Genomic DNA, 27,500 nt, shown 5'->3' with positions numbered 1-27,500 from the left:
ACATCTCCTGACATCTCTTGTAATTTTAATCCAATGGTTTTGGTCCTACTCTCTGAGGCAACAGAGAATGTCTTCTCTTTTTTCTGTGTGACAGCCCTTCAGATGTTTGAAAATTGTTATCATATCTTGTCTCAGTCACCTCTTAACTAAACTGAACCTATCTAGAACGTTTATTTTCTTATAAGGATTTGTTTTCCAGACTCTTCACCAATACTGGACGCAGTATTTCAAGTGGGATGGATCAAGCCAGAATCTCTTCTGCTTGTATCAAGTATCCATGCATGAATCTAGAAAAGAGAACAGCATTGTTGAGTTTGAATAGTTCGAGTCTTGCTGACCTGGATACAACTTATAGAAGACAACATACAGTAACTCCTGGAACATCATAAAGGGTCTGCACATTGTTTGCTCCATTCCTTTCAAGAGGGAATCACCTATCGTCATGGCTTGACTCTACTTTCTCAAGGTGGCTCTGAATTACTTTGATCTACAAGGGGCCAGATGTCTTCCACAGCATTCACATGGTTTGCTCAGTGCCTGTGTTCCTCTGGAGGGAAACCCCTGTAAAGGTTCATGAGCTCCACTGGCATTCTGTGGTTCTTGCTTCTTTAGCTCTCAGGTATCCACATGTTTTCCTCTGCCAAAGATAATTTCTCCTGTTCTCATCACTTTTCTAACCCTTGTGGAGAGATTTAGCTGTTGCATCCAAAAGTCTTCTTTTCCCTTATTATTATTATCTTACCTGATGTTTTGGATTCTTGATTCTTCTCCTAGTAAGATCTAGGACAGGGGTCCCCAACCTTTTGGACCTCAAGGTCCACTAAATTCATAATTTTAAATCCCACGGACCACTAATATGATCTGCCTAATGAATGGCTCAGTTGGCGTGGCCAACTCGATGGCCAACTCGATGTCACTCACATCGAGGGGTGGCTTGCCGGCCTCTACTCATCCCTCTCCTCCCAGACACTCCTCGCCTCCCTGCCCAGGTTCCTTAGGGCCTCAACAGGAAGCAGTTGTTGGAGCTAAGCAGCCACCCTGAGAAAGAGTTGGCAAAACAGCTTTCTCAGTTCAAATTGGATCTGAACAAGAAGGAGGCTCAGCAGAAGCACCTCACTTAGGACTACGAGCATAGGCTTTCCAAGCAGAGGGAAGACCTGCGGGAGTGCAAGGCCAGGTACCGGCACCTGGAAGCTCAGCGGGTTGAAATGGTCAGCCAGTTCTAGGCCATGATGCAGTCCCGCTGGAACAAGGTCCTCCGGCTCCTTGCCACCAGTGGCACTTCCCTCCAGCCTTTGCTCAAAGCCCCATACCAAAAGGCCAAAGCAGACCCCAAGTCAGAATTTCTGCCCCCCCTCCAGCCCATACAAAAAGACCCCAAAGGGGGAGACTCTCTGCAGCAACATAAATGTTCATTGCACATATCCGGCCCAGGGTGCATAGTTTGAGGACCCCTGTTTTAGTGCAATATTTTAAAAAATGCAAATAATTTTTCTGCGGACCATCAAAATTTTCTCACAGACCACCAGTGGTCCAGAGACCACCGGTTGGTGACCGCTGATCTAGGAAGCTTAGTTGATTGATTTCTTATAAATAAATCTTGCAAATACATTTTTTCTCTATTATAAAACTTGATTCACTAATCATCTCTCAGTTTATATCCCTGCAGTCAGGAATGCTCAAATGCATGCACAGAATGTTTCAACATCCTGCAATTCAAAGAAGTGGGATTTGTACAGGTAGTCCTTAAGGTATGACCGTAATGGAGCCTGCCCATCACAGTGGTAGCTTATGATGGTTGTAAAGCAGATCTGTCATGTAACCAACCCAATTTTATAATCTTTTTTTACGGTGGTCACTAAGCAAATCATCACAGTCATTAAGCAAAACTGCAATCATGAAGTGAACACCATGGTCATTAAAAGAGCCAGTGGTTTGCTATGCATGCAGTTTTGCAGAAAACTAGAAGTAAATGCTGGTTTTTGGCAAAACCATTGTAAAATGTGATCATGTGATGATAGGACACTGCAGAGAGACATAAAGGTGACTCAGTTGCTGAAACCCAAAATGTGTCAAATCTCGCTCATAAATAGGTCCGTTGAAGCTTCAAATAGTCGCTAAGTGACCAATTGTAAACTAATCATCATTAAAAGCCATTCATATCCAGATCTGTGCACAATTGTTCTTCCAGTCTTCCTCGAACCATTCCAGAATAAGCTGCATCTTTGAGAATCTTCTAAGGACTAGATCAGGGCAAGTTTTTTATAAGAGACTTAGCTGCCATGCATTAAAACAAAGCAAAAAAAATGTTCAAAGTTTATAACAGATTTTGTCTTTAAACTAAAGACAAAAAAGGAACATAACAGCAGTGAAGAATATTGTGGGAAGTTTTTCCAAGCAGTCATTCATAAAATAGATTACGGTAACATTGACATTGACTTTAATGAGCAATTAAACCAACATTAATAATAATAGGATATTTGGTGCAGAGCTCTTTGTTCTTAATTGAAAAATGCTCTTGAGAGCTAGCTGTTCACATATACTTTGGTGCAAAGTAATCAGGGCATTCAGGAAAGGAGACTTTTTATGTGGAAAGTAGAGAATTCCAGCGTGTTTCCAGTTGGAGTTTACTTATTTCATTAATTTAAAATTTCAAGGACTCTGAGGCGTGAAGAGCAGGAGTCTCTAACCTTGGCCAAGGTTCAGCCTCCGGCTGATGTTATGCAATGCAAGGTCCGTGGTTAACAAAGCCCCCCTGATCTCAGATCTAATTCAGGAGGGGACCACGGATGTTATGGGCATTACGGAGACCTGGTTGGGCGCGGAAGGGGGGGTTCCCTAGTGGAGATGTGCCCACCAGGTTTCTGAGCATTCCATCAGCCGAGGGCCCAAGGTAGGGGTGGCGGGGTGGCGGTTATTATTAATGAAAGCCTGGAACCGAGGGAGACCACTGTACCTCAGATAGCTGGTTGTGAATCCCTCTATGTGAAGTGGGGTCGTAGGACTCAGGTGGGCTTGTTGATCACGTACCTGGCTCCTTGCTGCGTGACAACAGCCCTACCCGAGCTGTTGGAGTTGCTGGCCGGGTTGGCAGTTGAAACCCCTAGACTATTGGTCATGGGGGATTTCAACCTGCCATCAACTGGCGTGGCATCCTCGACGGCTCGGGAGTTCATGTCTTCCATGACGGCCATGGACCTGACTCAATTAGTGGACGGCCCTACCCACATCAGGGGAGGCACTCTAGATCTGATTTTTGTCTCTGGCCAGTGGGCGAATGATCTGATTTTAAACGATTTAGTTATTGAGCCTTTGTAATGGTCAGATAATTCTCTTCTTCGTCTGGACTTTCGGACCGCTACTCACCACTGCAGGGAGACGGAACCAATGCGTTGGTTCCGTCCCAGGCGCCTGATGGACCCAGAGAGGTTCCTGACGGAGCTTGGGCCGTTTCCCGAGAACCTGGCCCGCGGCACGACTGAAGAACTAGTCGCAGCCTGGGAACAGGCCGCGGCTGGAGCTTTGGACCGTGTTGTGCCTTTGCGGTCTCTGACCCGGCGCAGATCTCAACCAGCTCCTTGGTTCTCCGAGGAGCTGAGGGAGATGAAACGCCGGAGAAGACGCCTAGAGAGTGCCTGGACATCCAGCCGTTCTGAGGCTGACCGAACACTAGTTAGGTCCTATAGTAGGACCTACCTAGTGGCATTGAGGGACGTGAAGCGTGCTTACGTTTCCTCCCTCATTGCGTCGGCAGATAACCGCCCGGCTGCCCTGTTTCGGGTTACCCGCTCTCTCCTTCAACAGGAGGGGCGGGAGGACCCATTACAAGGGCGTGCCGAGGAGTTTAATTTTTATCTATACGATAAAATCGTTCAGCTTCGGGATGGATTGGATCAAAATTGGGTAGATCCGGGCGAGAGTTTTGAGACTCGTCTTGTTGAGACTGTTTGGGATAGTTTTCACCCTGTGACTCCCGAGGACATGGACAGGTTGCTGGGAAGGTTGAATGCCACCACATGTTTACTGGACCCGTGCCCCTCCTGGTTGGTGCTGGCCACGCAGGAGGTGACACGAGGCTGGCTCCGGGGGATTACAAATGCTTCTTTGTGGGAGGGGGTCTTTCCCGCTGCCTTGAAAGAGGTGGTGGTTAGACCTCTCCTCAAGAAGCCTTTCCTGGACCCAGCTGTTTTAGGAAATTACTGTCCAGTCTCCAACCTTCGTTTTACGGCGAAGGTTGTAGAGAGTGCGGTGGCACGTCAATTACCCCAGTACCTGGATGAAACCGTCTATCTAGACCCATTCCAGTCCGGCTTCCGGCCCGGATACAGTACGGAGACGGGTTTGGTCGCGTTGGTGGATGATCTCTGGAGGGCCAGGGATAAGGGTTACTCCTCTGCCTTGGTCCTATTAGACCTCTCAGCGGCTTTTGATACCATCGACCATGGTATCCTGCTGCGCCGGTTGGAGGGTTTGGGTGTGGGAGGCACCATTTATCGGTGGTTCTCCTCCTATCTCTCTGACCGGACACAGACGGTGTTGACGGGGGCAGAGATCGACCCCGAGGCGCCTGATGGACCCAGAGAGGTTCCTGACAGAGCTTGGGCCGTTTCCCGAGAACCTGGCCCGCGGCACGACTGAAGAACTAGCCGCAGCCTGGGAACAGGCCGCGGTTGGAGCTTTGGACCGTGTCGTGCCTTTGCGGCCTCTGACCCGGCGCAGATCTCAACCAGCTCCTTGGTTCTCCGAGGAGCTGAGGGAGATGAAACGCCGGAGAAGACGCCTAGAGAGTGCCTGGACATCCAGCCGTTCTGAGGCTGACCGAACACTAGTTAGGTCCTATAGTAGGACCTACCTAGTGGCATTGAGGGACGTGAAGCGTGCTTACGTTTCCTCCCTCATTGCGTCGGCAGATAACCGCCCGGCTGCCCTGTTTCGGGTTACCCGCTCTCTCCTTCAACAGGAGGGGCGGGAGGACCCATTACAAGGGCGTGCCGAGGAGTTTAATTTTTATCTATACGATAAAATCGTTCAGCTTCGGGATGGATTGGATCAAAATTGGGTAGATCCGGGCGAGAGTTTTGAGACTCGTCTTGTTGAGACTGTTTGGGATAGTTTTCACCCTGTGACTCCCGAGGACATGGACAGGTTGCTGGGAAGGTTGAATGCCACCACATGTTTACTGGACCCGTGCCCCTCCTGGTTGGTGCTGGCCACGCAGGAGGTGACACGAGGCTGGCTCCGGGGGATTACAAATGCTTCTTTGTGGGAGGGGGTCTTTCCCGCTGCCTTGAAAGAGGTGGTGGTTAGACCTCTCCTCAAGAAGCCTTTCCTGGACCCAGCTGTTTTAGGAAATTACTGTCCAGTCTCCAACCTTCGTTTTACGGCGAAGGTTGTAGAGAGTGCGGTGGCACGTCAATTACCCCAGTACCTGGATGAAACCGTCTATCTAGACCCATTCCAGTCCGGCTTCCGGCCCGGATACAGTACGGAGACGGGTTTGGTCGCGTTGGTGGATGATCTCTGGAGGGCCAGGGATAAGGGTTACTCCTCTGCCTTGGTCCTATTAGACCTCTCAGCGGCTTTTGATACCATCGACCATGGTATCCTGCTGCGCCGGTTGGAGGGTTTGGGTGTGGGAGGCACCATTTATCGGTGGTTCTCCTCCTATCTCTCTGACCGGACACAGACGGTGTTGACGGGGGCAGAGATCGACCCCGAGGCGCCTCATGTGTGGGGTGCTGCAGGGATCGATTCTCTCGCCTCTCCTGTTCAACATCTATATGAAGCCGCTGGGCAAGGTCATCAGTGGTTTTGGGGTGAGATACCAACTCTACGCTGATGATACGCAGCTGTACTTTTCCACCCCAGGCCACCCCAACGAAGCTATCAAAGTGCTGTCCCGGTGTCTGGAAGCCGTACGGGTCTGGATGGGGAGGAACAGGCTCAAGCTTAATCCCTCCAAGATAGAGTGGCTGTGGATGCCGGCACCCCGGTACAGTCAGCGGCAGCTGCGGCTGACTGTTGGGGGCGAGTCATTGGCCCCGATGGAAAGGGTGCGCAACTTGGGCGTTCTCCTGGATGGGCGGTTGTCTTTCGAAGACCATTTGACGACCGTCTCCAGGAGAGCTTTTTATCAGGTTCGCCTGATTCACCAGTTGCGTCCCTTCCTGGACCGGGATGCCCTATGCACTCATGCTCTCGTTACCTCTCGCTTGGACTATTGCAATGCTCTCTACATGGGGCTCCCCTTGAAGAGCACCCGGAGACTTCAGTTAGTCCAGAATGCAGCTGCGCGGGTGATAGAGGGAGCGGTTCAGAGCTCCCATATAACACCCATCCTGCGCAGGCTGCACTGGCTGCCTGTTGTTTTCTGGGTGCGCTTCAAGGTATTGGTGACTACCTTTAAAGCGCTCCATGGCTTAGAACCAGGGTACTTACGGGACCATCTATTGCCATCTTCTATCTCCCAGCGACCGGTGCGTTCTCACAGAGAGGGACTCCTTAGGGTGCCGTCAGCCAAGCAATGTCGACTGGCGGCCCCCAGGGGGAGGGCCTTCTCTGTGGGGGCTCCTACCCTGTGGAACGAACTTCCCCCTGGAGTTCGACAACTATCCGACCTTAGGACCTTTCGCCGCGAACTTAAAACCTATTTATTCCGTCTTGCTGGACTGGCTTGATTTTTAAAATTTTAACTTGCTTTTATGGGTTTTAAATTTTTGTAAATTTTATAGGGTGTTACTGTATTTTAAATTTGGCCAATTGAATAAGTTTTTTAAGGGTTGTTTTAGTATTGTATGTGTTGTTCGTTTTGTATTTTACTTTGGCTGTGCACCGCCCTGAGTCCTTCGGGAGAAGGGCGGTATACAAATTAGAATATTATTATTATTATTATTATTATTATTATTATTATTATTATTATTATTATTATTATTATTATTATTATTATTATTATTGGCAACTTTAAGACTTGTAGACTTCAACTCCCAGAGTTGAATTCTCCCAGAATTCTGGGAGTTGAAGACCACATGTTTTAAAGTTGCCAAGGTTGGAGACCCCTGGTATAGAGGACCAATGGGAACACAGAGAAAGCAAAAATAGAATACAATAAAACAGGAAGGAAGCGGAGAAATGAGAAGGAGGGGTTTTTTAGTCAAAATTTAATTACAATGCTGCCTCTCCCTGAAGTGCTTAAACAGAAAGCCTTGCAAATAGTCTTCAACTTATGACTTCAATTGACCCCAAAATTTCCATTGGTAACCAAAACAGTTGTTAAATGAGCTTTGCAACTTTCTTGCCATAGTTGATAAGTGATTCACTGCAGTTGTTAAATGAATCATTCAGTGTTTTAGCAAATCTGGTTCCTCTCATTTATTTTGCTGATTGGAAGCTGTCTGGGAAGGTTACAAATGGTGATTGCACGATGGGATGGTCCAACTCCAGTGGTGGGATTGAGCTAGGTCTGTCCGGATCGCACGAACCGGTAGCAGCGACTGTGGGAGGCTCCGCCCACCTGCCCGGATGTAATGCATGACTACTGCGCATGCATAGGAGGCCGTGCGCATGCACAGAGGTGGTGCGTGTGCTCACATTTGCGAACCGGTAGGGGAAGTAAGTGAATCCCACCTCTGTGCAATTCTCATAAATACATGCCAGTTGCCCAGCTTCTGAATTTTGATTATATCACCCTGCAATGGTTGTAAGTGGTCCTAAGTCAAGGTTTTTTCAGTGCCATTGTAACTTCAAATGGTCACTGAACGGTCAAGGACTACCTGTATTTCTTCAAAATATGTGTCACCCAACATGAGTTTAAATCAGTATTTTTTTTTTAATTATGGAGATACTGTATGCATGCATGCATGTATGTATGTATATATGTATGTGTAAAGGAAAAAGATATTAAACTGAATCTTCCCCCAAAAAAGGGGAGGGGATAGGGAAAGAGGGGGGATTAAAAGAATTAGAATAGTACTTTATGCCCTCTAGTGGAGATTACCAAAAAGAGCATTAAGAGTCTTCTATATACTGTAGCTTGGAGCTGACACATGAATCATCAGAACTGAAATAATTCAAAAGAGGCTTGAAATGCAAAGAAGCCTTGAAACTGAGCCAGCTCTTAGTGACTGCCTCATAATTTGTTTGGCAGTGTTATAAAAGTGTGTCCCCCCCCCCCCCCAGCTACTGCTTTCTTTGCTTTCCCATCAGGGAGGATTGTAAAATGACAGTTTTTTCTTAGGTTTGAAAAAAGTTTATGTGAATTCACTTGGCTATATAGGTGCAGAAAAGCAAGAATACACACCACTTAACAATCACATACAATTAGATGTATAGACTGTTAAGAAAAACAGTTATGGTTGCTTTTGCTGACAATGTCTTGCAGTCTTACATATTTGCATTCCCCCCCCCCTCTCTGTGTGAGTGATGTGTATACCTTTTTTCCTTAGTAGACACTTTTACAAGGCTTTTAAGTATTCATATGCAGAATTTAAAAATGCCAGATACAGGTATAGCACCATACACTATAAATCTAAAATTTCACTGGTAGTGTTCCTACTGCAAAGCAATTCACTCATGTCTGATTAAATAAAAAAATAATACATAAAAGATGCTTGCACCCTAGGCAGTAATTTAACCTTTGGGAAATTTCTGCTGAGGGATGAAAGCCAGGTATTTGATCTGGGCGATTTATGAATAACAACAAGCTTCGGGGCAATTATTTAAAGCAGAAGAGGAAATCTGAATATAATATGAGTAACTTCCCAGAGATATTTATGGCAAATATATTAAAGTGAATTTCATTTTAGGCTTTCCCTTCTGTGTGGTATTTTTTCCGGTGTGTGTGTTTTTAGTGCATTTCAAAATTGTAATTTATATATGTTTGGATACAGCCACTTAACTGGTGAGAAATGAAAAAGAATGATTTAATAGCAGCTGTGCTGCCATTTCTGATACAGAAGTTCACATGGGATTACATGTAATTAATTTAAAAGGCGATTACAGTATATCTACCAAAGAGGAGGATTTTATCAGAAATTGCAGCTTATAGGGACATATATCTGTAATAAAAACAATAAATCTTGCTTTAGTAAAGGAAATAAATAAAGCATCACTTTGTGAAACTGTTTGAAATATGAGAATTTCAGTAATAGATTAGGGGAGGCTTTTTGTCTCATCAACTGTAAATTGAATGTTTTGCCACTTAAAACCTACATAAAGCCAGTATTAACATACAACACAATTAAGAGGTATGTAAATAATAAAGACTTTTAAACCTTTTTCTTGGGAATATCAATGATGCAACTGTCTCACCAAAAAGGCACATTTATAAAATTATCCTCTTCAGGCAATGAAAAGGATTTAGAGATTCTCTGTAATTCTAGTGATCGTGAGCTATTAATAGACTGATTCACTGGTGCTGGATTTCACTACTGAAATTAAAATGTAGAGCTGTCAGTTGACTGCTTGTTGAGTCACCCTTTGTTTATGTCTTTTATGTGGCTCAAATATCATAAACCTTTCTATAATAATGAAATGCATACGTTTCCTGCAGGTTAGAATAGAATAGAATAGAATAGAATAGAATAGAATAGAATAGAATAGAATAGAATAGAATAGAATAGAATAGATTTTTTTTATTGGCCAAGTGTTATTGGACACACAAGGAACTTGTCTTGGTGCATATGCTCTCAGTGTACATAAAAGAAAAGATCCGTTCATCAAGAATTCTAAGGTACAACACTTAATGCTAGTCATAGGGTACAAATAAGCAATCAGGAAACAATATCAATATAAATCATAAGGATAGAAGAAACAAAGTTACAGTCATACAGTCATAAGTGGAAGGCGATGGGTGATGGGAACGATGAGAAGATTAATAGTAGTGCAGGTTTAGTAAAAAGTTTGACAGTGTTGAGGAATTATTTGTTTAGCAGACTGATGGCGTTTGGGAAGAACCTGTTCTTGTGTCTAGTTTGTTTGTTTATTTATTTATTTATTTATTTAGTTAGTTAGTTAGTTATTTAGTTATTCAGTTATTTAGTTATTTAGTTATTTAGTTATAACAGTATATATAAGCCTTAACATGTAACAATTATATAATATATGAGCATAAGTATGTAATAACTATATTAATTAGATATAATGAAAGGGAATAATAGGACAGGAACGGTAGGCACTTTTGTGCTCTTATGCACGCCCCTTACAGACCTCTTAGGAATGGGGTGAGGTCAATGGTAGACAGTTTTTGGTTAAAGCTTTTGGGATTTTGAGAAGAGACCACAGAGTCAGGTAGTGTGTTCCAAGTGTTAATAACTCTGTTACAGAAGTCATATTTTCTGCAATCAAAATTGAAGTGGTTTACATTAATTAATTTAATAATTAATTTAATAAATTAAATTAAAATTAAATTAATTTAATTTAATAATTAATTTAATTAGTTGTTCTGGTGTGCAGTGCTCTATAGCATCATTTTGAGGGTAGGAGTTGAAACAGTTTATGTCCAGGATGTGAGGGGTCTGTAAATATTTTCACAGCCCTCTTTTTGACTCATGCAATATACAGGTCCTCAATGGAAGACAGGTTGGTAGTAATTGTTTTTTCTGCAGTTCTCATTATCCTCTGACAGTTCATGCCCTGCCTGAATAAAGCAGGTTTACTAATCTAGATGTAGTCTCTCAAGAATTTGGAAGGCTGAAGTTCAATGGAATGATGCCAATTCCATACTCCATGCTTTATTCTAGACTCTAGAGTCTCTGTTCAATTTACTGGCTAACATTAAATTGATTGTTGAAAAGACTCTTTTGGCTAGCATAGGTTAATTACAAGGTAGCATACAGAATAAGAGTCCAGTCTACCAATGTATGCAGCCACAGCCTTTTATTACTGGTATCCAAAGACAAAACAAGAAATAATTATTCATAACTTCTTATTTTTGATAAGATTAAGATTTAAATAATTTTTTTTAAAAAAAATACAGATTAATGCGAGAAAAGGTTCACCACATCCAGGGTGTCATCTTTGGCAGCTCCTCCAGTGGAAATTATAGCTTATGTAGCCAATATCCGGAAGGAAGTCATTTCTTCATATGCAAAATTAAGTCATTTTGGTCTCCTTAATGAATTATAGACAGTCCAATTTTATGAGGTGTTACTACTGATACTGCAAATTTAAATATTGCATTTTTTTAACTAGCTGAAGCTTCCCATCATTTTTCAAAGCTGTCCCCATCTGAAACACATTTTTAGTGTTTGATTCCAAAATACAAAGATAAACTTCGTATATGTGAGTTTCTGTTAAACACAAAATTAAAATTAAACCCTTCCATTCTTCCTGTGTGAACTGAGAATGAATCTTCATAATTGTCCCCAAGGTTTCTAACATATAGAACAAAAGGGGCAGTTGAAGCATATAGTGGATTCCTGGAAAGCATTAACTGTGTTTATGGATTATTAAATCTGGACTAAGCACATGTCAACTGCTCAAAAATATCGGAGAAAATGGGGAAACATTAGCTTTAATATGAGCTAAGACATTCATTCTCTCACTATATAATTTCTACCTCAGAAAACACTGGACTGCAGCTAGTGTTCTTCAACCTTGGCAAGTTTAAGGTGCATGGACTTACACTCCAGGGATTTGGGGAGTTGAAGTCTACACATCTTAAATTTGCTGAGACTGAGAAACACTCCTCTAGGTGGCTCATATAAGAATATTGTCTGCATTATAAATACAGTTAGTAACACAACAAACATAACTGAATATAGCAGGACAATCACCTCAGGCTCCATAATTGTCTTCATAGCCTTCCCAAACAATAGAGGTTCAGAGCCATCCAGACTTCAGGAACATTTCAAAGTATAGAGAAAACAGACAACACCTCCCTCTACTCTTTAAGCCCCACTTCTTCTCCTGTCACATCAGTCTTAATAGGCCCCAAGCCACACTCTCCACCTGCTAATTTAATAATATTGGGATCCCAGAAGGAAACCCCCATCCTCAATCTTAGACCTTAGGTCCATTCCATCAAGAGGCAACATTGGAGCTGATGGAGCATATTGATGGACCAAAAGTAACTCCACTTTGCTTCAGCTTCCTTCCTCCCATACAGACCCTAAATGTCTTCAGAAATTCAGTTAAGAGACTGATAGAATCTCTGGCAAGATCCTGCAAAGTGAAATACAATTGAGTATCATTGGCACAGCATTGTATCCTGAACCAACACCTTCATATAAATGTTAAATGAAATGAAATGAAGATGAGACCAAAGCCATGGTCAGTGGTAGGGAAGGCTGCCAAGAGATTTAAGACAGAGAGGACGGGGGCACTACGCCATCCAAATCTGGACAAAAATTAACCACAGGAGCAGCTAATGTCATCACCATCTCATATCTGTGTGTGAAACCTGGCTGAACATCGTATAGTTAAGCTACATTTCCTGTAAGTATACCGCCATCTTAGAAAACTCCCTCAAGAAAGAAAATCATCAGGATAGTTTTTGTCAAGAATGGCTAGATTAAGATGGATTTCTTAAGAATGGGCATGTCACAGCCTCCTTCAACACTGCCAGCAGCATTCTCCTCTCACTCACTCCTCCCCCTGCCCGAGCATGAATCTAGTTTATCTGGTGGGGCATGAAAAAAGCCTACAACTGTGAAAGCACTTATTTACTTCATCAGAATCCACAGGTCCATACATCACAAAGAATGCTGCCTATGAAAAAAAATCTAGAGTGAATTGGACAGGCTTTACTGGCAATGTGCTGGGAAAACAGATCAAAATGGTTAATTGGGAGACTTAATTGCTGCGTCCCTTCCCTATGCTCCATTGATGAAATAAGGATAGAGATGGTCACAAACAAGGCATGTCCCCTCCCTATCACTATGGTGTATGGCTCAAATTTGAGGTTGTCTTCATGCTCAAGTCAAGTTCATTTCTCTCCATTGGTTCTCTAGGCCATAATTTCTGTCACTCTATCTCTTAAGGCTATCTCTATCTCTTAAGGGACACGGTGGCTCAGGGACTAGGACGTTGACCTTGTCGATTGAAAGGTCGACAGCTCGGTAGTTTGAATCCCTAGTGCTGCCATGTAACAGGGTGAGCTCCCATTACTTGTCCCAGCTTCTGCCAACCTAGCAGTTTCGAAAGCGCGTAAAAATGCAAGTAGAAAAAATAGGGACCACCTTGGTGGGAAGGTAACAGCGTTCCGTGCGCCTTTGGTGTTGAGTCATGCCGGCCACATGACCACGGAGATGTTTTCGGACAGTGCTGGCTCTTCGGCCTTGAAACGGAAATGAGCACCACCCCCTAGAGTTGGCAACGACCAGCACATATGTGCGAGTGGAACTTTTACCTTTACCTTTATCTCTTAAGGCTATTTGTTAAATGATAGAGCCACTAGGATTGGCCAAGAGAGGAAGCTTCCCAGGAGCAATCACATTCAATGCCTGTGTCACTTCCTTTTTCTATTAGACCAGTTTGTAAGATCATTGGACACCCCCTACATCCAAGAATCTTCGAAAATCTATCCAAGGCAGCAAGCCATCTAAATCAGCCTGTTCACTCCTGGAGATCCTAAGTGGCACTTAATTTTATCTGGAAGACAAAGAGACCTAATCTTAGCAAATTATTCACTCTTAAATGCAACCTAGGAGAAAGTAGGCAATGCATCTTTCCTAATGTAAATATCCCAATGACTCATCAAGGAGGTGTTTTCAAAATGCTGATAAATATTGTTTTGTTGCCAAATTATATTCCTTTAGGAAAGCAAAATTCTCTTCTCTGATTAACATGCTCTTATTATCTTACTAATGTGTTATGAACTGTGAACATTGCAAAGGGGATTGAAAGTAATTAAGCACATTTATTTATTTTATTTATTTATTTATTTATTTATCAAACTTATATACCGCACCATCTCCCGTAGGACTCAGGGCGGTTCACAGGCATATTAAAACAATATAATAAATAACCATTAAAACCCAGTTAAAACTAAATATTATCCTGGCCTGATCACTAAAACAATAAAAACCAATAAAACCCCCATTAAAATTTAACTAAAACATTTTATTCTTAGGCTAGTCCCGCACGCTGGAATAATAAAGTCTTCAGTTCCCGTCTGAAGGTCCGGAGGTTGGGGAGTTGTCGTAATCCCGGAGGAAGCTCGTTCCACAGGGCTGGTGCCGCCACAGAGAAGGCCCTCCCCCTGGGGGTCGCCAACCTGCATTGTTTGGTCGACGGCACCCTGAGGAGGCCCACTCTGTGGGAGCGCACAGGTCGTTGGGAGGCAATCGGCGGCAGAAGGCGGTCTCGAAGGTATCCCGGTCCTAAGCCATGGAGCGCTTTAAAGATGGTAACCAAAACCTTGAATTGCACCCGGAAGACTACCGGTAGCCAGTGTAGGCCGCGCAGGATAGGTGTTATATGGGAGCAACACGGTGCTCCCTCTATTACCCGCGCGGCCACATTTACAAAGGGAAAGAAAGAACATTTAAAATAAGGAATTTTGGAATGCTTCTATCAGTAACCTTTATATCCTACTCTCAGCACAGATTTATTTACTCTAATAACATGCTTCAGTTGAGATGGAAAACACTGTTGAACAGACAGTTGTACAACAGTAGTCAGATCAGGAAATTGACTCTATTGGAAGACCAGGAGCAAATTGTATTGAGATGTAGATATAGTAACAGGATCCTGCTTTTCTTCCCTGTCTTATACCTGAGGAAGTCAGGTAGGAATCAACCTGAGCAATTTTTTAATGCTATCTCCCTTCCCAGGACTCAAAGGTTACAGGTTGTTTAATCTTGGGATATACCACAATTTTTTTTCTTCATTTGAAAATCTGGGCTTAGCATATTAGAGCAAGTTAGATGGACCAATCATGTCCTGAGAAGAAAGAAAAATAAGGATGTAAAAGAAAAACCGATCTCATCCTATATACCTCCCAATAAAGAAATACCTTCTCAGCATTGTATATTTGGATCTGTTTAAGCCACGGACCATCAAGTGAATAGCTTCTGTAGAGCATGCAGGGTTTTCACACAGTCCTCATTTCTCACTATATACCAGCTGTTTGGAGCTATGTTCATCATCAGCCCTTCTACAAGTAGGTCAGGAAGCAACAAGAGAATATTTTGTGTGATTTTCCAAGCATAAGAATTAACAGGCCCAGACTGTATGCATTTCATGGAGTTCAGCAGACTATAACGAAATAATTTGATCAGGCAGCTAATACACAGATTGCTTCCTTAACAACATTTTAGGAAGAATGACAGGAAGGATGAGAAACAGCTCTGCATGGGTTTACTAGAGACAAAATCTAAAAATCGCTTTCAGCGTCTGAAAGGCAGATATTTTAATGCTTAATGAAGAAGCCAAATAGAAGCCAGTATTTGATATTTTTGAACTCTGATGTTGGACTCCTGAGAATATAACAGATAGCCTACTAAACAAACAAACAAATCATCAAAAATATCAACTCAGAGTTCTCAGCTGAGCCACAAATGACCAGGTTCATATTATTCTATTTTAGACACATTATGTGGAAGTTTCTGGAGAACACTCTAATTCTGGAAATGATAGAAAGAAAATAAAAAGACGGCCACCAGCAACCTAGATGGATTCAGTTAGAGATGTGATGTGAGTACCATTGGAAAACCTGAAGAGCAGTTTAGGGATAAATCATTAACAGATTAACAGAGTTGGAAGGGACCTTGTAGGTCATCTAGTCCAACCCCCCTGCCCAAGCAGGAGACCCTGCACCATTTCTGACAATGGCAGTCCTTGTGGAGAAAACCCAAGTGCTTGCTAAGAGTCAACAGCAACTTGGTGACATGTAATCAGTCAAAAAGAGAGGTGTTTCATTGGCATTTCCTTCAATGCCAGAAATAAGTCTCTGTGACAGAGTGACTACTATCATGGTTAAGGTCAATTTTAAATAGCTTTCAGATGATAACTGGTTTTACAGTCTACAGATCAGAGAACCCTAACTCTGTACGTGACTAAACCTTATATTTTTAAATTTTTATTTCATTTTATTGCCCTGGCTATGAACAGCCAATGTGAAACTCTTAAATTTTGATTTATAAAATTCAAAAGAGAAGTTGAGTTGAATGTAGAAAATAGCTGCCCCCATGAGCTCAACATGTAACTTAGCAAAGACTAAAAAAGCAAACAATATGTGCTGCTAGTAAATTACTTAGATTGAGGATATAGCAGGCATATAACAACCAAGATTAGAATGCAGTGTGTGCAGGAGTTCATACTATATATTCCCCCAAATATATTGTTGAAGGGGCCTCTATGGCTCAGGCTGCTAATGCAGCCTGTTATTAACAGCAGCAGCCTGCAATTACTGCAGATTCTAGTCCCACCAGGCCCAAGGTTGACTCAGCCTTCCATCCTTTATAAGGTAGGTAAAATGAGGACCTAGACTGTTGGGGGCAATAAGCTGACTTTGTATATAAATATACAAATAGAATGAAGACTATTGCTAACATAGTGTAAGCCGCCCTGAGTCTTCGAAGAAGGGCGGGATATAAATGTAAAAAAAAAAAAAGACTCAAAAGACCAGGTTAGGGACAGGGCTTCTGACACATTACAAGTAGAGATCTCTGGAATTTGCTGTGATATATTTGATTCATTGATGATATGCCGCCTAGGAGTTGCCTAGGACCACACAGATATATATTTTTCCCATGATGATCTGTCCCTATGAAGTGAATAGCTGTTTTCCAATCACTCTGGGACATGAAGAAGTTGCCTGTTTCTATCAGACTTGGCAAATATTGAATTCTACATATATTCCCAGAGATAACTAAGGCTGTCTATTCTGTTTATGCAAGTGAGATGTTTCCCTGTGCTGCTTTTCATGTATGCCACCAGTAACTGTGTCCTATAGCAGGGGTCACCAACCTTTCGGACCTCAGGGACCACTAAATTCATAATTTTAAATCCCACGGACCACTAATATGATCTGCCTAATGACCTGCTGAATGGGCGTGGCGAGGTGGTGATGTGACTGGGTGGGCATGGTCAACTCAATCACTCATGTTGAGGGGCGCCTCTCCGGCCTCTACTTTCCCCTCCCCTCCCAGCCACTCCTTGCCTCCCAACCAGGCTCCTTCGTGCCCTAACAGGAAGCAGTTGCTGGAGCTAAGCAGCCACCACGAGAAAGAGTTGGCAAAACAGCTCAGTTCAAACTGGATCTGACCGAGAAGGAGGCTCAGCAGAAGCACCTCATTGAGGACTAGGAGCATAGGATTTCCAAGCAGAGGGAAGACCTGCACGAGTGCAAGGCCAGGTACTGGCACCTAGAGGCTCAGCAGGCTGAGATGGTCAGTCAGTTCCAGGCCATGATGCTGTCCCACTGGAACAAGGCCCTCCGGCACTTCACCACCAGTGCCACTTCACTCCAGCCTTCGCCCAAAGCCCCGCACCAGAAAGCTGAAGCAGACCCCAAGTCAGAATGTCTGCCCCCCTGCGACCCACACAAGAAGACTCCAAAGTGGGAGACCCTCTGCAGCAACACAAACATTCATTGCATGTATCCAACCTAGGGGCTGTAGTTTGAGGATCTCTGACTTAGTGCAATATAAAAAATGCAAATAATTTTTCTGCGGACCACCAAAATTTTCTTGCAGACCACTAGTGGTCCACGGACCACCAGTTGGTGACCACTGTCCTATAGGACAGGGGTCTCAAACCTTGGCAACTTTAAGCCTGGTGGACTTCAACTCCCAGAATCAAAGCAAAGCAAAGCTGGCTGGGGAATTCTGGGAGTTGAAGTCCACCAGGTTTAAAGTTGCCAAGGTTCGAGACCCCTGTTATAGGAGACAATAACAGCAGAAAAAAGTATTTTGACTTATTTTAAATGCAGCTGCATAAGTCTGATGAATTGTCTGAGATGCTACAGGAGGCACTGTAGGCTTTGGAAAAAAAAATGGAGGAATGCCAGATATAGTTTCCAGAATTATAGCTCAATCCTCACACTGAGCACTCCCAATATTTATGTGGGCTTCATCTTCACTCAGAAAGTAGCGGAGCAAAAATAATTGCATGAGTTATTACTTGGTTTGCATTTGTAACCACTCTGATAATTCATTTTGGGGCATCTGGGAAAACATTTTAATGTGACACAGCTGCTGTTTGAGCCCTGGGTGAATATTCTAGCTTGTATGAGTGCATTCCAGCTATGGCCAAGTCTTCAGAGGCTCTCTGCAAATCTTTGATTTGTGTATTTTGGAAAAGCATAAAATACCACATGCATTTGAACAGTAATCAGTATGTGTTTTCATTCGTTGTCAGGCTTTGCCAGTTATATGGGAAGCAAACATTGGGCTGTTGGTTTGGTTTGGTTTTGCAAAAAAACAATTGGAAGACCAGTGAAATTTGATTAGAAATCCTAAATCCAACCTTAATAGCTGGATGCTGGTGCAGAACATTTCTAATGGTATCTGCCTATTTAACATGCTGTGGTAGGTCTCCCTCCAGGTATTTTCACTCAGGATATCATATGTCATCCATGAATCACTGAAGTAATGATATCAGAGGGTCATAAAATAATTTTGCTATCCCAGTACTCAAGCTACCGTCACCCCAACCCGTGACATACCTTTCACTGCTATTCATTTTCCATATTTTCCTAGGTTCCTTTTGGCGATGCAAAGGGTTATAAAATCTGAGTGGCACCTCTGTTAGAGGGAAAGGGAAAAGCAAGGAGAATTATGACCTGTATTATGTAATGCATTGGACTTAAATCTACCTGTCTCCCATTTAATGAAAGCTCAGGTGCTCCACTTCAGAAAAGCCACCTAGCTACCTTTCTAGTTTCAGAACAAAAATAGCAAAATGTGGAAACTTGTCAGCTTGTGGTTGCTAATTTCCCATTTCTCTTTGACCAATGTAATGGAAGTGTACTATATTTTCATTTGCTTCTATTGGAAAATTGGAAAAGGCTGAAATAGCTTGGCAGCCACTTTCTACAATGGCTTGAACAATACAAAGATTTATTTTCTCCACCATTTCATATGGTGTCAGAATACGAATTGATCCCCTGGCCGTTTGGTGATAGCACACTTCAAAAGGCAGTATTAAAAAGGGCAGAAGTGAATCTAAAACATCAAAGAGAAATGTGTGACAGTAACTCTAAAGCAGTTTATCTTAGCAGCTGAAATTATTGCTTCCATCTGCATGCCTAAAGTTCCATGATCAGGACAAACTGTAAATGGTTGAAAACTTCTATTTCTGAAAAGGATTAAGTCTGAGTCCTTCGGGAGATAGGGCGGTATATAAATATGATCAAATAAATAAATAAATAAATAAATAAATGATAAATCTCAAGACTCGGTTATCTATTTATTTATTTATTTATTTATTTATTTATTTGTCATAACAATATATACAAGCGTTACATAAAAGGTTATAAATATATGAACGTATATATGAGGAGAAATGAGGTACTAAAAACGTGTATATACATAGGGAAAGAAACAGTAGGACAGGAACGGTAGGCACGTTTGTGCTCTTATGCACGCCCCTTTAGAGTCCTCTTAGGAAAGTGGTGAGGTCAACCGTGGACAGTTTTTGAGTGAAACCTTTGGGGTTATGAGAAGAAACCACAGAGTCAGGTAATGCATTCCAAGTATATACAATTCTGTTACAGAAATCGTGTTTTCTGCAATCTAAACTGGAACGGTTGACATTGAGTTTGAATCTGTTTGTAGCTCTTGTGATATTGTTATTGAAACTAAAAAAGTCATTGACAGGAAGGACATTACAACGGATGATTTTATATGCTAAACCCAGATCCAGTCGAAGGCGACGAAGTTCCAAGTTTTCTAGACCCAAGATATCAAGTCTGGTGGAATAAGGTATTTTATTAGTTTCAGAGGAATGGAGAATTCTTCTCGTGAAATACCTTTGGACACGCTCAACTGTGTTGATGTCAGATATATGGTAAGGGTTCCAGACAGGAGAGCAGTAATCAAGAATTGGCCTAACAAATGTTTTATATGCTCTGGTCAGTAGCGTGGTGTTTTTTGAAAAGAAGCTACGTAAAATTAAGTTGACAACTCTTAGAGCCTTCTTAGCTATGTAGTTGCAGTGGGCTTTGGAACTTAAATCGTTAGATGTAAAACCCAAGGTCTTTGACAGGGTGGGGGTCATCTGAGGCAATGTCCATCAAGCATGTACTTTGTGATTGGGTTCTTTCTTCCAATGTGCAAGACTGAGCATTTACTGGTTGAAATTTGTAGTTGCCAAATTTTAGACCAGGCAGATAGATGATCAAGGTCCTTTTGAATTGTGGATGCATTGTCAGTGGTGTTGAAAAGTTTGACATCATCAGCAAAGAGAACACAGTTACTTGAAATATCAATACAAAGATCATTTATGTATATTATAAAGAGAGTAGGTCCAAGAACGCTGCCTTGAGGAACACCACTCTTGACAGGAACAGGATTTGAAAGAGCATTACCAATTTTAACTATTTGTTGTCTGTTTGACAAAAAAGCAGATATCCAGTGGTGTAAGGGTCCTGAAATGCCATAGGATTTTAATTTTAGGAGAAGTTTATCATGTACTACTGAGTCAAAAGCTTTGCAGAAGTCTATGTATATTGCATCTATTGATTTACCTAGATCAAGATTAGTAGTCCATAGGTTTTACAGTAGAGAAGTTGTAGATTGCATGATAATTTTTCCTGAAGCCAAATTGTTTATTTGAGAGAAGGTTGTGCATTTCTAAGTGTAAGGTAATGGATTGGTTGATGATGGATTCCATAACCTTGCAGGCGACGCAACATAGGGAGATAGGTCTATAATTATCAACTAAGCTGGGGTCGCCTTTTTTGAAAATTGGAATGACTGTGGCTAGCGACCAGAGACTGGGAAGGGAACTGGTTCTAAAGGCTATATTAAAGATTATACTTAGGGGTTCTGCTAGATTACTAGAGAGTTTTTTAAAAAAGTAAGCACAAAGACCATCAGGTCCAATGGATAGAGATGGCTTCAATTTACTTAGAGCTTTACCAACATTTTCTTCTGTAAAATCAACAATTGTTAAGTTGTCATGCTCATTGATTGTACAAATTTGGAATGTTGGATGAGTGCCATCACTGTTGACAAAAACTGATGCAAAGAATTTATTAAAGAGGTTTGCTCTAGATACTTCATCATTGTATTCATTGCCATCAGGATCTTTTAGAGGTGGCATCGTCTAGAGTTTTTAAGCTTGTTGTTGACAAAATTATAGAAGGCACGATTGAATTTGTGCAGAAGATCCTCTTCTTGCTTGGTGTGGTAATTTGTGCATTCAGTTTTATTTGGTTGCATATAGTTCTGTAGCGTTTTTAAAATTAGCTACATAGCCCTTTTGTTTCTTTTCCAGAGGATCTTTTTAGATTGAAGCTTTTTATTGATATGGGTAGTTTGCTTTTCCTAATCTTGATGGTAGTTAGTGGTACATATAGTTCGATGACTCTGTTGATTTCAGTAGAAAAACTCTATAGTGGTCTTCAGCAGTTATACAGGTTGAGAACAGATTTTGCCAGTCTAGAAATGAAAGATCATTGTTTATAGAGTCATAATTGGCTTTTTTGAAGTTGTAAATGGGAATGCTATTGATATGATGGTTTAAGTCACAACGATATTAAGATGGAAGTCAATCATGCAATGATCACTGTTGGAAAAGGGTTCTCTTATTTGTAGTCCATAAATGGTATTGTTATTGTTGCAGAAGATGAGGTCAAGGCAGTTGTTTAGTCTTGTATTATTGGTTACAAGTTGTTCAAGACCTAGGTTAGTAACAGCGTTGTATATTGTTGTGTGGATTGGATCAGTTGTACTTTCGTTAGTTATCCAGTTGATGAGAGGTAAATTTAGGTCACCCAGGAAGATGAGTGGATATGGGCAAGAGGCAGCCCAAGTTAGTAATGAGGTTAAAATATTAGCATGAGTAATATCGTAGTCGGGGGCTCTGTAGCATAGAATGAATCAAGTGCGGTATTAGATGATAGATCACATACAATAGTTTCAGGAAGAGAAAGTTTGTGGGCAACTTGTATGTTTTTAGATTAAGTGACTTTTATAGAAAATAGCCACTCCACCACCTCTTCGGTTTTCACGATCTGAACGGTGAACTTGATATTCTTTGTTTAAAATGATGGAATCAGGGATGGAAGAGATTAGCCATGTTTCGCAAATAAATATAATGTCAAATGTACCACTGTTTAGCAGGAGGATAAATTCAGGTAATTTGTTAAGAATACTTCTTGCATTCATCAATTTACATTTAAAATCTGTAGAAAGAGGTGTTAAAGAGGTAAGAGGCGTGCATACCTAGTTTTGAATGTTAGTTGGTTGAGGATATGTATAACTGGTGGTTGTATTGGAGGTTGGATGGGTGGATGGAAGTTTTGGGTAGTGAGTGCTTGGATGTTGGGTACTAGACTGTTTGTTGATAAGGTTTGTTGGATGGATGGTTGAAAGGCTGGTTGGAAGGTTGGTTGGATGGATGAACGGATGGCTGGTTGAATAGTTTGTTGGATAGCTGTACGGATGGCTGGTTGAATGGTTTGTTCGATGGCTGATTGGATGACAGTTTCGATGGATGGTTGGCTGATGGGTACTTGATTGGTTGTTGGGATGGCTGGTTGGATGTTATGGGTGATGGGGGTTTGGTGGTGAATTTTGATTGAAGGATTTAATTTTAATGCAATTGGCACGGTAATCAATATATAGGTTTGATTCACCATTATCTTGTCTTCGCTTAAGCTCAGTGCGGAGTTCACGAGAACGTATCCGCTGCAGGAAAGATAGATCAGGCGTGATCTAAGTTTACTGTAGGCAGGATTAGATTTAGCAATAGAGTTGATGGTATATATGAACTTACGCTTGTTGTTCTCGCTTATGCAGATGACTCTGCAGAATCTTGGTGCTATTGATCCGTCACTGTTTTTATATTCAGGACCATCTCTGGAGACTGAAATAATTTCATTTGGGGAGATGGATGATGAATTATAATTTCCAATTAAGTTTTGAATTTTGGTGATATCGGATTCATTTGTGTTATCTAGACCAAATAATATTGCATTATTAATTTTTTGGCCTCTCTCTAAGGCATCTCTAATTAGTTGGTCAGTAGTAAATTGTTGTTTAGGTAGGGTTGAAGGATCAGTATTATGTAAAGGTAGATGAGTTGGGAAGAGATTTAGATCAGTCGAGAAATCATTTTTTTGTGTTGTAATTTGTTTTATCAGATTGGTGAAGCTTTGTTCTATAACTGATAGGATTTTTTTCTAAGTTTTGTTCAGTGGCTAGTATTTTTTTCTCTAGGTTTTGTTCAATAGCAAGTTTTCTTTTTTCCAAGTTTAGTTCAATTGTAGCTATTATTCTTGCTTCTAAGTTTTTATCAGAGTTGGATTTTTTGGCTGGCATAGTGATAGATAGATAGATATATTTAATATTATTATTTTAAATAAATTATGTGATAAGTAATGAAGAAGTATCTTTCTTATTATTTCTATTTTAATTATTGAATAATTTTATAATTATTTTAATTATTGAATAATTTTATAATTATTCGATAATTGAGGAAGTATCTTTTCTAAAACAATCTTTCTCAATTACTATTTCACTCTCTTTCACTTACACTGGAATAAATTTGGAGTAGGGATACTGGAGGTGCAGAGAAGGAAGTGATGTGAAAATGGAGTAAGCAGGATAGCAATTGTGGATGCTGTGATCCACTATGTTTATGGTGGAGATTGGTGGAGATTTAAAAGACCTTTGGGTATGGAGGAGGAAGTAGAGTGGGCGGTGGCGGCGGCTGTTAGAATCGCTGCTTGAATAGCTGTTTGCCGGTCGTGTGTACACCGGCAGCTGAGGGGGCGGCGGCAGCAGCAGCCTCACTAATCCGGATCTCCTGAGTCCACTGGGCCACCAGAGAAGAATTAGCAGGGCCAGGGGGTGGTCTGACGGCTGTCAGAATGCGGATGCGGCGTGGGTCAGCGGCGGGCGGCGGCAGCGGCTGTTTGAATCAGCTGTTTGGCGGTCGTGTGCCCACCGGCAGCGGAGGGGGCGGCTGCAGCAGCAGCCCCTCAAATCCAGATCTTCTGAGTTCACCGGGCCACCAGAGAAGAATCAGCGGGGCCAGGCGGTGGTCCGACGGCTTTCAGAATGCGGATGCGGCATTTATTTCTGTAAAGCAGGAATGGACCATGCAGATATCTGTTGCAGAGCATGAGTCATATCTTTTTTTATGTCCCTTGACCTCTATTTCAGCCTGCGCATAAGCAACATTTGTTGTGTAGCACTGTAGCTTCAAACAGTCACTAATGAATGGTTGTTAAATGAGGACTTTTTGTACCTCCTTATTTTAAAAATTAGTGAATAATAATGGCTATTTTCCAGATTCCCAGAATACAAGTCAATCTTAGAGATACAGTGTATCCCACATAAAAATATGGCAACTCTGACTTGCTATATTTCCATAAACCAGCTACAGATTTATATTTCAACAGGCACTTTGTGGTTTTATGCTTGCTTTTCTTTCTGGTTATCATTTGTTTTTAATATTTATTTGGATTCAGATATTTATTCTCATTATGTGGTTGTTTTGTTTGATGCTGTACTGCATCCAGAGTCCTTTGAGATTGGAATAGATTATAACAGTGGTGAAATTCAAATTTTTTTACTACAGGTTCTGTGGGTGTGGGTTGGTGGGTGTGGTATGGCTTGGTGGACGAGGCTTGGTGATTATGGCAGGGAAGGATACTGCAAAATTTCCATTCTCACCCCAATCCAGGGGAAGGATACTGCAAAATCCCCATTCCCACCCCACTCCTGGGGGAAGGATATTGCAAAATCTTCATTCCCACCCCACTCTGGGGCCAGCCAGAGGTGGTATTTGCCAGTTCTCTAAACTACTCAAAATTTCCACTACTGGTTCTCCAGAACCTGTCAGAACCTGCTGGATTTCACTCCTGGATTATAAGCACTATAAAATTAAATAAATACACATACATGCAAATGAATAAATGAGACAGCAGTATCATTTATTTCTCAAAGTGCATGGCAGCTGGCTTCTTATTCCTGCTAGTTTTCTATCTTGTTTCCAACTGCTGTTCTGAAAAGGACAGTTCAGAGAAGGGACTTGTGAGCAGAATTCTGTTCTAGGCTTTGAATGTAACCTTCAAAGAGTTCTTATTAGTTATCTATCTTACACAAGAGCCTATCATGAAGTGAATTATGTTGACCATTCTTGGCCTTTAAATAATATGAATGTATTCCTCATACTCTTGGAGGCCTTCTTTCTACTGATCCATGGCCTAAACAAAGTCTGTTTGTTCCATCTGTGTCAATGTGACAACAGTCACATTGGACGGTGGATTCACCGCAGATTTTCTTTATGCTTCTATCAGTAATCCCTTTAGACTAAATGTGTGAATGTCTAAAGACAAAAAATATATATTGATTTTTTTTTAGTAGAGCAGAATACTATCCCTCCTACAATAAAAAGTTAGAATTAAAAAGAAAACATCCATGACTGAGTCTAAGATTTATTTGTTGAGTTTTTAGGAATTGTTTTAGGAATACCCAATGCTGGAAAAGATAGAAGACTTCTGTAGAGGCTCTTATGTTTTGTCCTATTGTTTAATTAACTGGTAGTTCTTCCTCATATCAATAAATGAATATTCAGCAGTGGTCAGGTATTCTGTTTTACATAAACGATGTGGTTCTCTCCAGTTTATTCTCAATAAGAAAATTAACTATAGAAATCTCTAGAATATGCAAGACCACAAATCTCTCCCACTGAAAGACTAGACAAAAGTGAATGTAAAAAGGGGATTCAGTGGAAAGAAAATTAAAAGTTTGGAAAGACACATGGGGTTGGGGTAATGAATTAATGAATCTACAGTGGTGCCTTGGTACTCATTGTTAATTAGTTCCAGGAATGTGGTGAATATTAAAAGCAATGGATACCAAACAAATTTTCCCCATAAGGAATAATTTATTGAGTCACAAGACAACTGATACCAACTAGTTCTAGCTTGTGTGTTGAGTACCAAACAAGCAATGGGTAACGGGGCAAACTTTTCACCTCAAAATGCATTGAGTACCAAATTCAATGACTTTCAAATCAGTTGAGTACTAAGGTACTACTGTATCTGAGAACCACCGTAGTCTGATATTAGACCTTCCCTTCAATTGTCAATTTTATAGGGAAGATATGATTTTAGAAATCTTTCTGTGTCTAGATGAATTTGCTCATGCAATCTTTCAACTTTTTCAGCTTGCCTTCTTAATTAGAATATTATTTATAGATTAGATTTATAAGCCACCCATATCCCTGATTAAGTAGCTTACAGAACGATAAATAGAAAAGCAATAAAAAATTTAAAACCATGCAAAAAGTCAGAATCAGGAGATGGACGGCACAAGAACACGGTCTTCTTACCACATTAACCATCTCCAGCAGTGAGTGACCCCCTTGGGGCCCCAAGCCAACTAGCAGAGCCACGTTTTAATACCTTTCTGGATGGCCAAAAGGGTTGGAGAAATTCCCACCTCCCACAAGTGTTATGGCTTTCTTATGTAACCAAGCTAAGAGATGTTAAGAGATATGCAATGGCACCAGGTGCCAATCTGAAATGGTGTAGCAAAAGGCAACTAATGATAGGCAGGGTAGATCAGGATCACAAGATCAAGGGATTGCAAGAGGTAGGATCAGAGGTGAAACCAATTAATTCTGTTTATCTCCCATCTGAAAAATTTCTAAGAACACTTAAGCAATGCTTAATTACATGTTGTCTGTTTAAATTGAGAAAATGTACCTATTTACAGTTTCCACAAGCAGTCATTCTGACTCTGTATTTCTGTCACTCTCTAAACAAGAACTTTGACCCAGAATTTTCAGGAATATAGCTTTCCAAGCCTTTGAAACAAAAGTTGCCAACAAAACAAGAGGTTTTTTTTCCTGCTCCCATCCTCTTTTTTTCCTTTTTATCATTTTTTTAATATATACCAAAGGGCAAGTTCTGTTCCACCACTGATACTTTAAGCCTTTTTGTTATGCTTGCCTGAGTATAAAATAGAGTAAAAGTACTAAAAGAAATAATAAATCCAACAAATGTCAGCCTTGGAAAGCTTTTCCAACCATTGGCATTCAGAGCAGATCAAAGTTTTAAAAGGGAGAGAGGAAGAGAAGCCCACATTGCAACACAAAACAATAGTTGGCATTCACAAAAGGTACCTATTGAATAACAAAAGCAAAGTGAATCTAAGATTTTTTTAAAAAAAATCAGTCTATTGGACTTTTTCTTAGGTGGCACCTGAGCAGCATAATTCCCAATCTGCCTAAAGAGGCAAGCAATGGTAAGTTCCTGACTGCAAAATTGGAGGAGTGACTTACCTATTCAACATCAATTCATTAGTCCCACAATTTTTTCTGACTCACCAACTGAGCAATACAAAATGTGCAGTTGAGAAAAGTGCCTCAAGACAAGC

The 27,500-nt window shown here is 41.3% G+C and overlaps 1 long non-coding RNA gene across 1 annotated transcript; it reads right to left on the bottom strand.

The window, feature by feature from the left end:
• Window positions 1-200: 200 nt before the first annotated feature.
• Window positions 201-27,500, bottom strand: LOC131202523 (uncharacterized). The gene is made up of 3 exons (XR_009156170.1): window positions 27,406-27,500; window positions 18,608-18,686; window positions 201-287 (listed from the first exon to the last, which is right to left on the bottom strand). It is a non-coding gene; the product is annotated as an uncharacterized LOC131202523 (long non-coding RNA).

The sequence above is a fragment of the Ahaetulla prasina genome, chromosome 7 (genome assembly GCF_028640845.1).
Source record: "Ahaetulla prasina isolate Xishuangbanna chromosome 7, ASM2864084v1, whole genome shotgun sequence".
Taxonomy (NCBI): domain Eukaryota; kingdom Metazoa; phylum Chordata; class Lepidosauria; order Squamata; family Colubridae; genus Ahaetulla; species Ahaetulla prasina.
Note: the sequence above shows the minus strand (reverse complement) of the source record. Positions and strands in the feature narration are given on the sequence as shown.